Source organism: Pagrus pagrus (genome assembly GCF_965226575.1).
Source record: "Pagrus pagrus genome assembly, chromosome: 3".
Taxonomy (NCBI): Eukaryota; Metazoa; Chordata; class Actinopteri; order Spariformes; family Sparidae; genus Pagrus; species Pagrus pagrus.
In genome coordinates this window covers 14117884-14131006 of record NC_140187.1, presented here as the reverse complement: position 1 = coordinate 14131006, position 13123 = coordinate 14117884, and the positions used below count along the sequence as shown (strand labels likewise).

The 13123-nt window shown below is 41.2% G+C and overlaps 1 protein-coding gene across 1 annotated transcript in view; it reads right to left on the bottom strand.

Annotated features, from left to right (window-relative positions):
* Positions 1–13123, bottom strand: part of megf6b (multiple EGF-like-domains 6b) — a 66232-nt gene that overhangs the window by 31666 nt on the left and 21443 nt on the right. The window lies entirely within an intron of this gene.

Genomic DNA, 13123 nt, shown 5'->3' with positions numbered 1-13123 from the left:
ACACTGCAGTTTCAGGACACGGCTCCACATTGCCTGCATTAACGTTAAATTTCATTCATATGGAGGTTTGTCAGAAGAGATTATGCTCAGAGAGGAGTTTTAGACTTGACGACACAGGGCCGTTTCATTTGCCATGCCAGCAGAAGGAATCTTGGACTGAAAACTGAAAGCCATGGAGAAAATTAGGAGGGAGCATTCACTTGGCACTAATCAGCTTGTAAACTTTCCCCATGTCCATAAAAGAGGAGAATTACTGTAAAGAGGAAGAGTACGAATGCAAGGAAAATTGCTTTATAGAACGTTTTGCCCCCTCAAGCAAATTTTGGTACATTGCGATGCCGGCGTTTAACCAGCCAATTAAACGATCTCTCTCTCAGTTTATAACATCTGGAAATGGTCACACCAACAAAACTGCACTCTTTCTGTTGCCAAGTGTCTTTAAACTTAAAGCGCATACAGTATGCAATGAAATGTGACCTTTAACATCGAGAATTAATTTTATTATTCTATGAAATATAATTCCTAATTCTTTAGCAAGACAAGATAAATTGCAGCTAAAGAACCAATTTTCAAGGCTCAACGATTTCTGTTTGGGCATTACATCAGAATCTCTTGATTTAATGAGTTTGGGTCCTGGGGTGACAGAGTGTGTCTGCCTTTCAGTACAGTTCATTTATCTTGCAAAATAAGTATCATAATAACAGCAGGTTTGAAGGAAATTATGCAGAAGACAACCAGACTGAAGCAGACAAGTGATGGTGACTGAGCAGAATGTGACCTGAAGTCAAGGGCAGGATTAAAGACCCTGAGGGATCCTGTGGTGAGAGCTGCAACGTGAGTGTGTGCGTGAGGACGTCTATCTCCCCCTCTTCCCCCCCTGGGGCCACACACCTGTGTGGCGGCTTGAGCAGGGGTCTGAGCAGGGTCAGTGTCATGCTCATCATTCTCCGCAAGTCTTTCTGCCCAGTAAGCAAGCAGGAATGTTGAATTGCTACAGGTCAGGAGGAGAATAACGTAAGGCAGCAGCGGGGGGTTTTACCGTGTAGCGATAAAATAGCATTTTGCAAATAACAGGATTTCAGTCAGGTATGAAGTTTAGCCAAATCTTGTTTAGAGGACAGAAAAGACTGTCATTAGCAGGCTTTAATATGGAAATGTACCTTTGATAAGTGCTTTCTGGGAGTTTGTATTGCATTAGCATCTTATGTCACATTTATGTTCCAGAGAAGAGAGATAAACCAGATGTTGTTAATATGCAGTTGCAACATGGAAGCCCCTCTAATCCCTATATCTCTATGCTACACTAATGTTTGTACTAGTATAAGCTCATTTCAAAACAGGAACATTCCCAGCCATAAAACGTTTTTTTTTTCTCAGTATGTTCAACTCAATGACCTCTGAGGACATGAGTGTGTCAGGGATTGGATTGAGGCTGCACCTTCACCTGACTCCAGGGTGCATTTAATTTAACATCACCCGCACCCTCACCCATCCATCACTCCATCACCAAGAAGAACCTCCAGCAGAGCGATCAGACACATCCTAAGGAGTGAAACTAGAGCTGGAGCCGCCTTCCCGTGAACATCAGATACCAGGTTTCTTCTCCTTGACCTGAGCCTTTGGGGGGTCAGCACGTTTTCCAAAAAGATATCTTATGCCTTCCCAACTTATGCTCCAGGTCAGAGTCAAAGGCCAATGTTCGGGGTCAAACCCATGTAGGGAGAATCACAAAGGACTATTTCACCATGTGGTGGATTTTCAGATTTATAAAATATGTTGCATAAGAGTCCTCTTGGCAAAAGATAAACAAATATTAGGACTTTGGGAGAACCAACATGAGGATTCCTAACCTTATGAGCCAGATGGTTTGTTACACAACTAATCAGAGAAGTCATCTTTGGAAACTGATTGGAAAAGGGCAAAAACCATCTGTCTATCACTGTCTACGATCAGCTAACAATCAGATCAACGAAGAGCACCACCAGCCAACAAGTTGGTAAATCAAACTCTTGAAGGCAGTAGAGAGAAGAGTGAAAACATCGTGTACATGGAGAAATGCCTTCAGTGTCGTTCTTTGCTTTACTTTCAATGAAGAACAACTCTCCAGTTCTGATTGACATCACTGATGCTATAGCAGCATTGTTGTTTTTGAATGAACAGTAACTTTTCTCGCTGTCGTCACCACCCAGTGTTTACGTTAGCCAGCATATGCTGTGCACTTTTTTAAAATTTCACCACACAAGCACTTCATCCCAGCACACCCAAGTGCACTGTAGTGATTTCTGCCTGAAATAATACATATGGACATGGGCCCAAGCATGGTATGAAATTCAAATAGCACATGCTCCAGCTACAACCAGGCACTTTTGCTTGACAGTAGTGAATACAAGTCCAAAATGTCAAAGGCGAAGCTTATGAAGTTGAAGTTAAACCTTGCCAGGAAGACCACAGAAAAGTGTCAAGCTCCAGCTCATCAAGAAATGGAAGATGCTATATCAGCCAAAACAACTAAAGATGTTTTAACCCAGAGTGGCAGGAGAAGTTTAACTGTGCAACACTAGAAACACGTCTGTTTTTTTTTTTTACAAAGATCTAGGGACTTTTTCTTTTTATGGGTCTTGCTTAATGTTGTGTCTGTGGTGATCAATATTTTGCTCACATGTGTATATTTCTGCATTCTGTAAAATTATTCGCCAAGTTGGGGTTAAAAAAAAAAACAGTCTAGCATGAACTCTGGTCACACCTAAAACACACCTGTAGCTGCCAGTAGTTCCTCACAGGATGCTGACTGGTCTGAACCTCTGTGGTTTGGCCACAGGCACAGCAAACATCTTTACAGCCTAATGCTAGCATCATATCTAAATCTTTTTCACAGTTTATGCTGTGAAAATTATAACCAATCATTAATTTCATTATCAGTAGTAGTCTGTCAGTTATTCTTTTGAATATAGTAATTCAAATAGAAGATAGTTTGACATTTCGGGTAAATATGAAGCTACCACAAGCAGCCTGTTAGCTTAGCTAAGCATAACAACTGGAAAGGGCTGGGAAACAGCTATCCTAATTAGGCAGCATACTTATTTTAGAGGGTGTAGTTAGCGGTTTGTATTTTACTGCAGCGTATTCAGGGTTTCCTGTGGTGTGGTATCACAGAGGTGGTCCAGGTCGCCTGAAACCAAAACTTTAGCATCAACCTGCCGGAAACAAGATGCTGTTTCATAGAGCAAATGCCATAAATTTACTGGGCGTGACTAATTGTTTCGGTAGTAATCTTCTAACTAAATTGATCACAAGATTTGAGTGGCTTAATGGAGAATATGTTTCTAATCTTCACTCTCATGCATGTATGAAGGTGGAGTTTCTGTGCATTGTTCTATGAGGATAACAAACCTCAGAGTTACGGGTAAGGGCCCAATTGCTCAGCGCTGTTATGTCTTCTTGTAAGTGAAACATATAACAAAAACACATCTGTAAAATGGGTAAAAACGTGTATGTCCCTGTAGTAGACACTCTGTTCCAAAGCAATCAGGTAAAGAATTAAAAACAAAAAAATAATCTTGATTGTGTTTCTGCACGTTCATCTGCAGCACAGCTCTGGGTTTACATTCCTCTGCTGTATTGTGTGACTTCCTGCGATAAGCACGACAGCCACTGCTCCCAGGAGGACTGGGCTAATGTCTGGGTAGACCACGAGGGGCCAACAAAAACCACCGGACCTCTGATATTATCTCCGGGGGTCACGGGCCGGAAAATTGCGGCATTCATCGAAGACGAGGAGGAGGGGGGATGCCGAAGATAGCCCAACCTGTTTCCTTTTAGGACCCTGATCTAAAAGCCTGCTGGTCTAATAATGTGCTTTTGCTAGAGTTCATTCCTTCTTGCATTCCCTACAGTCCTCACAGCTGCTTTCATTTACCAGGTGCTATAAAGATGGGGATTGGTTAGAGGCTGCATGAGATGTATTTGAGTCAGAGGTTTCATTCAAACGAGGGTTTCTCTGTGACTGACCTGCACATGTGGCTGCAGGACGGTTCATGACAACATCTTGTCTGACTAACAAACTGACTGGAACTGATAATTTACTTCACACTCTTTCACAGGAAACTCATAGTCACCTTTGACCTCCAGTATAACCGACCCTTTAAATGTCTTTTTAAGGGTCAGGTCTGCTGGTCTGTTAGGAGACTTCTCTGTTTGTTTGCCACTGTGTTTTATCTACTTAAATTTGGGACTATTTATTTATATCTTGCACTGCACTGTTTTGGTCTCACATGCACCTTAAAAAGGTGCGACTAAAATTTCCATTGGTCTCACTAGTGCACCTGAAATTTAGCAGGTATTGACATTAAAGAAATGAAAATGTGTTATTGGGTGCACCTTATTCATGTGCTTCATTTAAATTGCCCATTGTTCCTTACATAGCTTGTCTCTATGTCTTTTGTGTCCTCTGTGCAGCACTTTGAATTGCTTGTTGTTGAAAGGTGCCTTACAAATAAACTGTACAAGACAAATTTCCCGGCAGGCAGCGTCACAAGGCTATCTGGCAGAAGTTCAAGTGAAACAGATGATCTGATGAAATATGCTCACCCAAGTTCGCATGAGTTATTATAAAAGTTATTTTATGGACCCTAAAACTCCTCATGGGTTTCACATGGATATTCTCCTGGAGTCAGATATCATGAGAACCCCTAAGATGCATTTAAAAATGTTTTATGCAAGCATTACCTCTGCAGCTCAGGTCATTGTGTAAGTACTTCAGCTCTAAGGTTTCCTTATAATGCCTTTCTGCCAGACTGCTGTCTCTGTGCTGTGTATTGACAGGTATAGTATTTTGCAGGCAAACATGAGCAGAGATCATGAAGCGAGCTCACTTTACATGCCAGAAGTAATCAGATGAGGCAAACAATGACATCTTGAGGATTAGTCTGTTGCTTCATGTCTGTATGAATTTGTAAATAAATATGAGAGGTATGAGAGCAACAATGCACATTATTTCAGGATGGCTTTGTATAGACAAGAGCAGAGATGAGATTTATGACAATGGCAAGTCAGATCTTCAGACGAGCCAAACTGAGATGACAGACAGCAGATGAAGTCATTAAATACCTTTAAAACTACAAGAGACATTAATTTGACAGCATATATTTCTTTCTTTCTGTCTCCTCTACCATGCATCAGCTCAAGTTCAACATTGCCCCCTGCTGTTTTTCTCCCGCTACATCAATAACAGCCCAGATGTGCTGCTGGATGTTTATTAAGCCGACACTATGTCATTTTGCTCTGCTCTCATTCATCGTCTAACCAAAACACAGCTGCCACAATCCAATAATTAAAAGTCAAAGAAGACCACACTTAACTTGGTCAGGGAAAAAACATCTTTCACTCTGGTTCACCGCACTGACTTACACCAGAAAACTATGCATGCTGTATTAAACATCCAATAATTTCCAGTCGCTAATTCTACACGATGCATTCTTGGTGCCAGTTTTGGGTACACGTTTCCTCCTGAAGCCCTGTAATTGTGGCCAGCTGAACTGTTAAGTGGCATTATCATTCGGACGTGGTGTGGCTTTCCTGAAACCACAAGTTAAAAAAACCGTCCCCTTTAATGACAACGGACTAACCAAAAACAGACCTCTATGATGTGTATCCACTGATGTTTAAGACGCCTGTGCCTCCTTTCATAAGCCTCTAATGTTTCCATGAAGTCATTAACAATCTGCATCAAGTTTGAGTAATAAAGAGTATTACAGTATAGGCAGTGAAATGCAGGCTTTCATTTCCTTCCTTTAAATATTTTTTTTAAAGACAACCAGGAGACAACTACAGATCTCAGTGGTGAAGCTAAAGCAGAAGCGTTTGAAGATGCTGTACCTCTCATGACTCTAAATGCACTCAAACTGCGCTAAAGTCAACAAAAAACACTAAATTATCTCTTTAAATGTGAAGTCATCGCAGGATTGTAGCATCTTCTGTAGAGCAGCAACGAGGCATGGGACAATATGAAAATGTCATGTCACAATTATCCTGGCCATATCCCGATTATATCACAATATGCTTAAAGGTGCTATTTGTAAGAAAAGTTGATTTTAGAGTCTTATTCACTACTTATCAAATAATGACACTGAGTTTCCCAACTCATCAAAAACTGACGCTTTGGGGTTGTAGGATGGGTCGGCTGCCAACCCCAGCATCAGTATTTTGCAGGTTGGGAATGAGACTCAAAAATCAACTGTTCGAAATGGCACTTAAACATACTGGTATCATTTTAACCTTACATTTTGTTAAGAAACAAATATTTTTATTAGGACACGCATCTTGTGGAACTTCAAAAAATAATTAATCCATGAAGAAAACAATAATAAGTTGCAGCCCTAGACTTATGCATATCTTGGTGAAAGGTTGAAAATTGTTTCTACATTCAGCAAACACTACAATATACTGGGTGTCCTCCGGTGTCTTTGCTTTGTTTACAAGTGTAGCAGCTCATTAAAGTCAGTCATGGTGTCTGCTTTGCTTCATCTGAACGTTTCTCATGTGAAAATACCGATGAGCAGAATCTAAATTCTCTGCTTATCTGCCTCTTTAAACAGTCGTATTTTGTTTTTGTTCACTTCTGCTTCCAAGGCATGTGTTGACAAGAAAACACAGACAAGCAGCAGATTGTTTTGCTGAGAGAAGCATTGAGAAGCTGTTTGACTCTTGGGTAAAAATATCAATCAAGCAACTCGGTAGTCTCTGTGCAGCTTATTACCTGCAACACTGAGCCTTATAATTTATTATTTGTGCATATTTGACCACAAGAGATTTATGCGTAACATCAAAGACACTAAACTTTGAGTTTGTTTTGTGAACACTCCGCTCTACTGAGCCCTAAACTCCTCTAATCCCCGTTTTGATTATCCCAATTCGCTGCACCGCAAGGTAAGCGTGCAAGTGTGTGTGTTCCTTTGCACCCAGTTAAGTGCAGGTACTAGTGAATGTTTATATGTTATGGGATACCCCGTTCTTAAGAGCCAGCTGCTTCTCGATCCGGTAAGCTTCAATTTTTTTCTCTCTTCTTCACTACAGCTGACTGAGACTATCACAACTCCTTCATTCCCAGATGCAGGTGGCTCAAAATCACCTCATTAAGAGTCACAAGACTGTGCCACCAGTAGGCACTAACCTCAAACTGGAAATCTGAGTGTTGCATGCTGATAGACAATCACATAGTTCCATCACGTCACTGTTTTGGCTGAAATCGTTTGACTGAAGGTGCCTGACAAGCTATAAGCCCTGGGAGAAGTTTGTCCTTTCAAAAACCTGTGGATGGCCAAAGGTTTCTGACTTCTGTCACTCATTTTTTACTGTCAGGAAAATGTACAAACTACAACACGGAAAGTAGGCCAGCTGCATAAACCTATGCATGTCTCCAGAATAACATTTTATGATCTACACAGATGAACAGTGGGAACAAATACCTCTTGGACCTCAGGGGATTGCCCTCTGACCCTTTGCGTGTGCTCTATCTGTGCTCTACCTGTTAGGACCTGTTTTTTCCAACTCTGACCCAGGACTTCTCAGTCCCTGGCTGGGACAACAGCATAAATCCAAAAATTACTTGTTGTGGTATCCTGGCTGTCTCCCTCTCTTGCGTATGTGTGAGATGTGCTGCCCTGGTATGTGCAGGGCCTTAGAGGACGGAAAGTTGCTCAGAGCAGTTACCCCTACAGGGCAAAAGGTAGCAGATACATGACAGACTGTCTAGCTCAAGGTGTACAGGGGAAATAAACATCAAGGTTTGGATTACTGCTTCACGTGCCCATGTGTGACACTACATGGTTAAGGTGTTCAAAGACAAAAAAACAAACAGCAGTCAAACACGCACTCCCTCTGGCTACATCTAATTCAGGGATAATGGGCTCTAATTTCATGGCAGGGCAAAAGCTTGCCCAAGCAGTGGTATGGCGTTCATAATTTAATTTAGGTAAATTAATTCATCATTATACAACACAGGGATGCATAATGAAATGAAAGTTAGTAAACTCCTTTGTGCTGCACAAATTACAGAACATATATACAATTATTTAGATACAAATATACATATACTTTATAACCTGATACTTCTAACTCCACCACTACTCTCATACGAACGCTGTTTGCTGCAGCAGCTTCCTCCACCACCCCCATCTTCCTCATGTCCTAAATTGAACTGCTGTTTTAACTATGATTTCATGTTCATTTCACTGTTTATTAAGATTTAGGGTTAGCTTTCCAGGCAGGATCCTTGTCGCTGCTCTGATTCTTTAAGAGCTCCCTGGAAGACCAGAGTTATTTCTGCCTAATCTATCTGCTACAAATTACTTGCCAAAAGTATCTCCGACTGAATAACAAGGTTAATGTTATGTAACTATAGCAAGAACGCCTGTAAAGCAGTTTGATAGAATAGAGTCCAATCACAGTAATAAGATTCAAACGTTTGTCTGATTTAAAAAACAAAAACAGCCTTGCCATGTGAGAGCCGACTGACCCTGTCTCTTTACATTTCTTTCAGATTAGCATTTGCTCTTCACACCTCACGAAACATCAGAAAGAAGCTGGCTGTGCACTGAAAGAGAGAGCACTCTTGGGTGAACGCTCCCCAAGGCGAAGTGGCTTCCATATGGAGATAACACACAACAGAGGAGATAATGTTGTAGGTGGAGGGAAAACAGAGATTAGAAGTGAAGTGTTTGGCTCGGTGGAATACACGATGAGCTGATAAGGGGGAGCAAAGGCAGATTTGGTCAAATTGGAGGAAGATATGGAAGTTTCAGTGATGTAAAAATGAGGGAGAATTGACGCACCACTGGCAGATGAAGGGATCAGTCCACGCTGATGATTCCTCTAATTGTATTTTGCAAACTCTTGTCACTGCCAATTTACACAAACTTGATGCCCTCGCCCCCAGCGTGACCAGAAGCGACCTTTCATCAGGAATGCTGTAAAGAGTCTAATGAGACTGGGTGGGAGCCCAGACTCAGCACAATTACGGGAGATTAGGGTGCTGCACAGGATGCAATGGCAGGTAGGTGGGCAAGGATGTACCCCACCCTGACTGAAACACACTCCCTCTCATTAGAGATGCCTTTCCTCACTTCACAGGAACTGGGTAGCTCTCTCCCTCGTGGTTTAACCTAAACATCACAGTGTTAAGGATGTGACAGCAGACACGGAAAGATTGATTGGATTTAAAGTCAGATTTTCCTTCACCCTCAATGTATATTTGACAGGAATATTGTTAAAATAGTTAGTAAATTATTCATCTGTTAACCAAAAGAAAATTAGAGTCCCCTCCCAGTCCAAAATGTGTTTTTCTTCTTGTTCTTATTGTTGAATGTTCGTGCCTCACTGGGTAAATTGATTTATGTGCAGAGTTTGACACTCAAAGGCTGTTTTTTACATTCATGTACTGAAAGCATAGAATTTCTCTGTGCTCACTGAAAATCTGATTTAAAGAGATCGGCCTAAATATTTAGATAATATTTGGATTAGTGTTTAAAAGGTTTTGCATTTCCTTCCTCATAAAATGAGTGCAATGCCCGTTTGTATATCCTATATATTTTATCAATATAACACATGGTTAACTGTCAGTGGCGGTCCTAGCTTACATGACACCCTGGGTGAACCTCACCTTCAGCACCTTGACTCTGTCTTGCCCTGCCTTGGTCTTAATCTTGACTTGGTCTCAACACCTCAAAGTCTTGGTCTTGTCTTGGACTCAATACACTCTGGTCTTGGTAGTGACTTCTCGGTTGAGGTGGTCTTGACTATTACATTGGCTTATTGTTCAAATGTATGTTTACCAACTTGGAGTCTTGTTATCTACCTTTCTTTACCTGTTACCATTGCTGACTGTTTATCAGTGGAACAGTGTGAAACTGGTAGCAGGATTGTGTATCGCATGTGTATCAAACAAAACAGGGACCTGCTCAAACAAAAATGGCTCCACAGTACCAATAGCAGTGAAAAACCCTTAAATCAAGCTAAAGTAAAGCAAGCATGTATTTTCTGGGACCAGGTTTTCTAATGTTACTTTTTCTATTTTATGACATTGTAAACAGAATATCTTAAGACCAAAAGACCAAAAGAAAACTATTTGAAGGGGTATGAGAAAATGTGATTTCTGTACATCCCTCTCACTTCTCTTTTCTTATGCCTCACTTTGTTCTCTCAAACTAAAGAGGTAATAAAACAAAGAATCAGAGGAGATCAGGACAAAGAGGTGGAGAATGTGTGAGAAAACATTTGTTCGGAGCTTCTGGTTCTCCCAGCAGCGCCTACATCTCCATGGCCTCCTTCATTTCAGCTGCTTGGGAAGTCACGCTATGCTGGCTGCTAACAATACTCAAAGAACGGGATTAAACTTTCAAATGGCAAAAAAACAGAAAACATGTCAGAGACCCTGTGAATGGTCTACTTAGACTCCAATTTAAGGCTGATGGGAGAGATTTCGTTGTTACAAAAAAGTTATGTGTAGCAAGATTATGTCACCACCTGACCTAAAACAGCTCTGAGTACAAAATTCCTGACCGTCCTCTTGTGTTTTTAAAGTTAAAGCCTAAGACATCGTAATTCTCTTCGAGTCAAGTAAAAAACCAGACTTCAACCTGTTCAGTCATTTCAGCTGTAGCCTGTTAAACCCATCAGAGAGGTAAAGGGAAACCCTGAGAGTGATTTAGGCTGCTTGTGATCCTTCTTGACGTTTACTATCCCATTATCAGCCATTTGACTTTTACAACTTTTTCTCTCTCACTTAAAAAAAATGCACTAAAACTATAACTATAACTTTTGAGCAGATAAAACAAATATGGTGATCGTTACACAACAGTTATATAACCTAATGCCCTGTTGCCCGACACCCTTTGACCTCTCAGTGAAGGATGGACACACCAGGCATGTGAGTGACAAACTGCTGCAGCTGGGCGTCTCGCAGCTTTAAAATCTCATGGCCTTACAGTCCTTCTGGGTAGCTGACCAAAATAAAAGGTAATCATGTGAATATCGGGCGAGCGTGAAAGTCTTTCAACCCAGCCAACAGTTGATATGAACAGTAGTTTAAAAGAAAATAAATATTTTAAGGTGTGATATTCTTAGAAACTTTTCTATGATGAGCTGCCAGAAGGTGAAGGTGGATTTGAGCTGGTCACAGCTACAGTACATTGTAATCGAATTGTGTTATTAGAGCATATAAAATAATCACAGTATACCTGTCAATCAGTAGTGCATTAATAATCCTTTTCCACTTCAGGCTTTTTATTAAATTACTTACAAGTTTTGTTTTAGTTTCTGATCTTCTCCACCAGCTTTGAGGATGAGTTCCTTGAAGTAAATGTCGGCACTGCTCAGGACATGACACTAAATCTACGTTCCAGCTTTGAGGAGTTCATGGCAGTGCTGCTGATCAGGACTGGCCAAGCAGATGTGTCGTCACATCAAAACAACGACGACTACAATGAACACAAATGTAACTCTCATTTCACAGCTGCACAAGCATCAATCAGGACAAACAATACTTAAAAAATGAGAAACATCAGAGAATGTTTGTTGGATAAACAAAGATGATCAAAGAGGATCTCAGGAGTATTTGGGGGTGGGGGCATTCAGAGTAAACAGGAGTGGTTGGAAACAAAACGGTGGACCGGAAGATGTCTCACTGTCTGACAGATTAGGGATACAACACACAGCCGACAATGCAGAGAGAACAATTAAACTATGAAACAAGATTATAGGGAAATAATGTTAGTAATATAGGGAATAATCATAATGTGCGAGCAAACTGAAAAACTATAAATGGTTCAAGGTGATGGATGTCGGTCTAGGGCCACCAGGTCTCAGTAGTGCCATTGGTTCATCATCAGCAAATGAACTTGTATCTCATCGTCACATAAAGTTTCCATTTTCCATTTACCAACCAGCACAAGTAATGCAGTCTACAAAATGTCACAGTTGGTAAAACACAGTAGAAATGCAAGGAGAAGCTAGAACCAAAGCCTCAATAAGGTACCAAAGAGTTTAGGTCAAGGGAAGCCTCAGATTACAGGTTGTAAAATTCCTGCACAGCAAGTTTCTCACTCTCTTTGAACTGACATGAACATGTTCATGTTTGGATCTTTTCCACCTCCTCTGCTTCATGGACCACTTACTGGTTTTCCAACGCACTTAAAACTCTACCAACTTATATTTTCTTAGTGAAAAAGGGCTGATAAAATTAACAGCCAGACTAGCTCATCATCACAATGAGATCATGCGTATCTGCAGCATGCATGTGTGTTCCATTTTGTGGCACTTACTGGCTAAAGGACTCAGCTAGCTCAGCATGGAGGTTTCTCTAATGTTTTTTCTTGATCCCCAGTAAAAAAACATTCGATGGGACTCAGAATTCAGGGATTTATTTTTACAATGGGGAGGGTCTCAAGGCCGACATACTGAAAGCACCTCTCTTATTACATTCCTCAGTGGTCCTGAACATGGAGGCAGCAGATACACGTTATATTTAGCCAAAGAAAAATCAAAGAGTGTTTCCTCACTACTCAGCTGACAGTCAAACCCTTACTGGGGTGAGCAGCATGTGTGAAATGGTTTCACCATACGGTAAGGAGATGTTCTCTTTTACAACATGGCCCCATGCAGACCTGCATCCCCTAAACATGACGGATACCATCTGTGTCACTGCTGCGCCCTCCTGTCGCTGTCAGTCTCTAAATGTCTTGATGAGCAGCAGTGATGATAGAAACACACCCCACATTTTTCAGACAGGGTTAGATCCCGCGTAGCCTTCCCGCTGTTCATTAGCAGCGAGTCCAGCCACAGACAATTGAGGCCACTCTGAGTCCACATGCTGGCTCGACCTTTGACCTCTCTGCTCCCCTGCTATCTTCATCGCAGAGGGAGACCACAAAAGTCACCACTGTCACGTAAATCAGCTTAGCTAAGCACACAGTTATACTAATATAATCACTGTTAACCTTCTACATTGCAAGGCTAAAAAAGATTCACGAGCAAGCGCCACATCATCGCCTTGTTGCATTGAAATTTAATACCACCATCAGTGACAGTGACACATCTGACAAACATGCCACTCATGCGTTAACTGGGATTT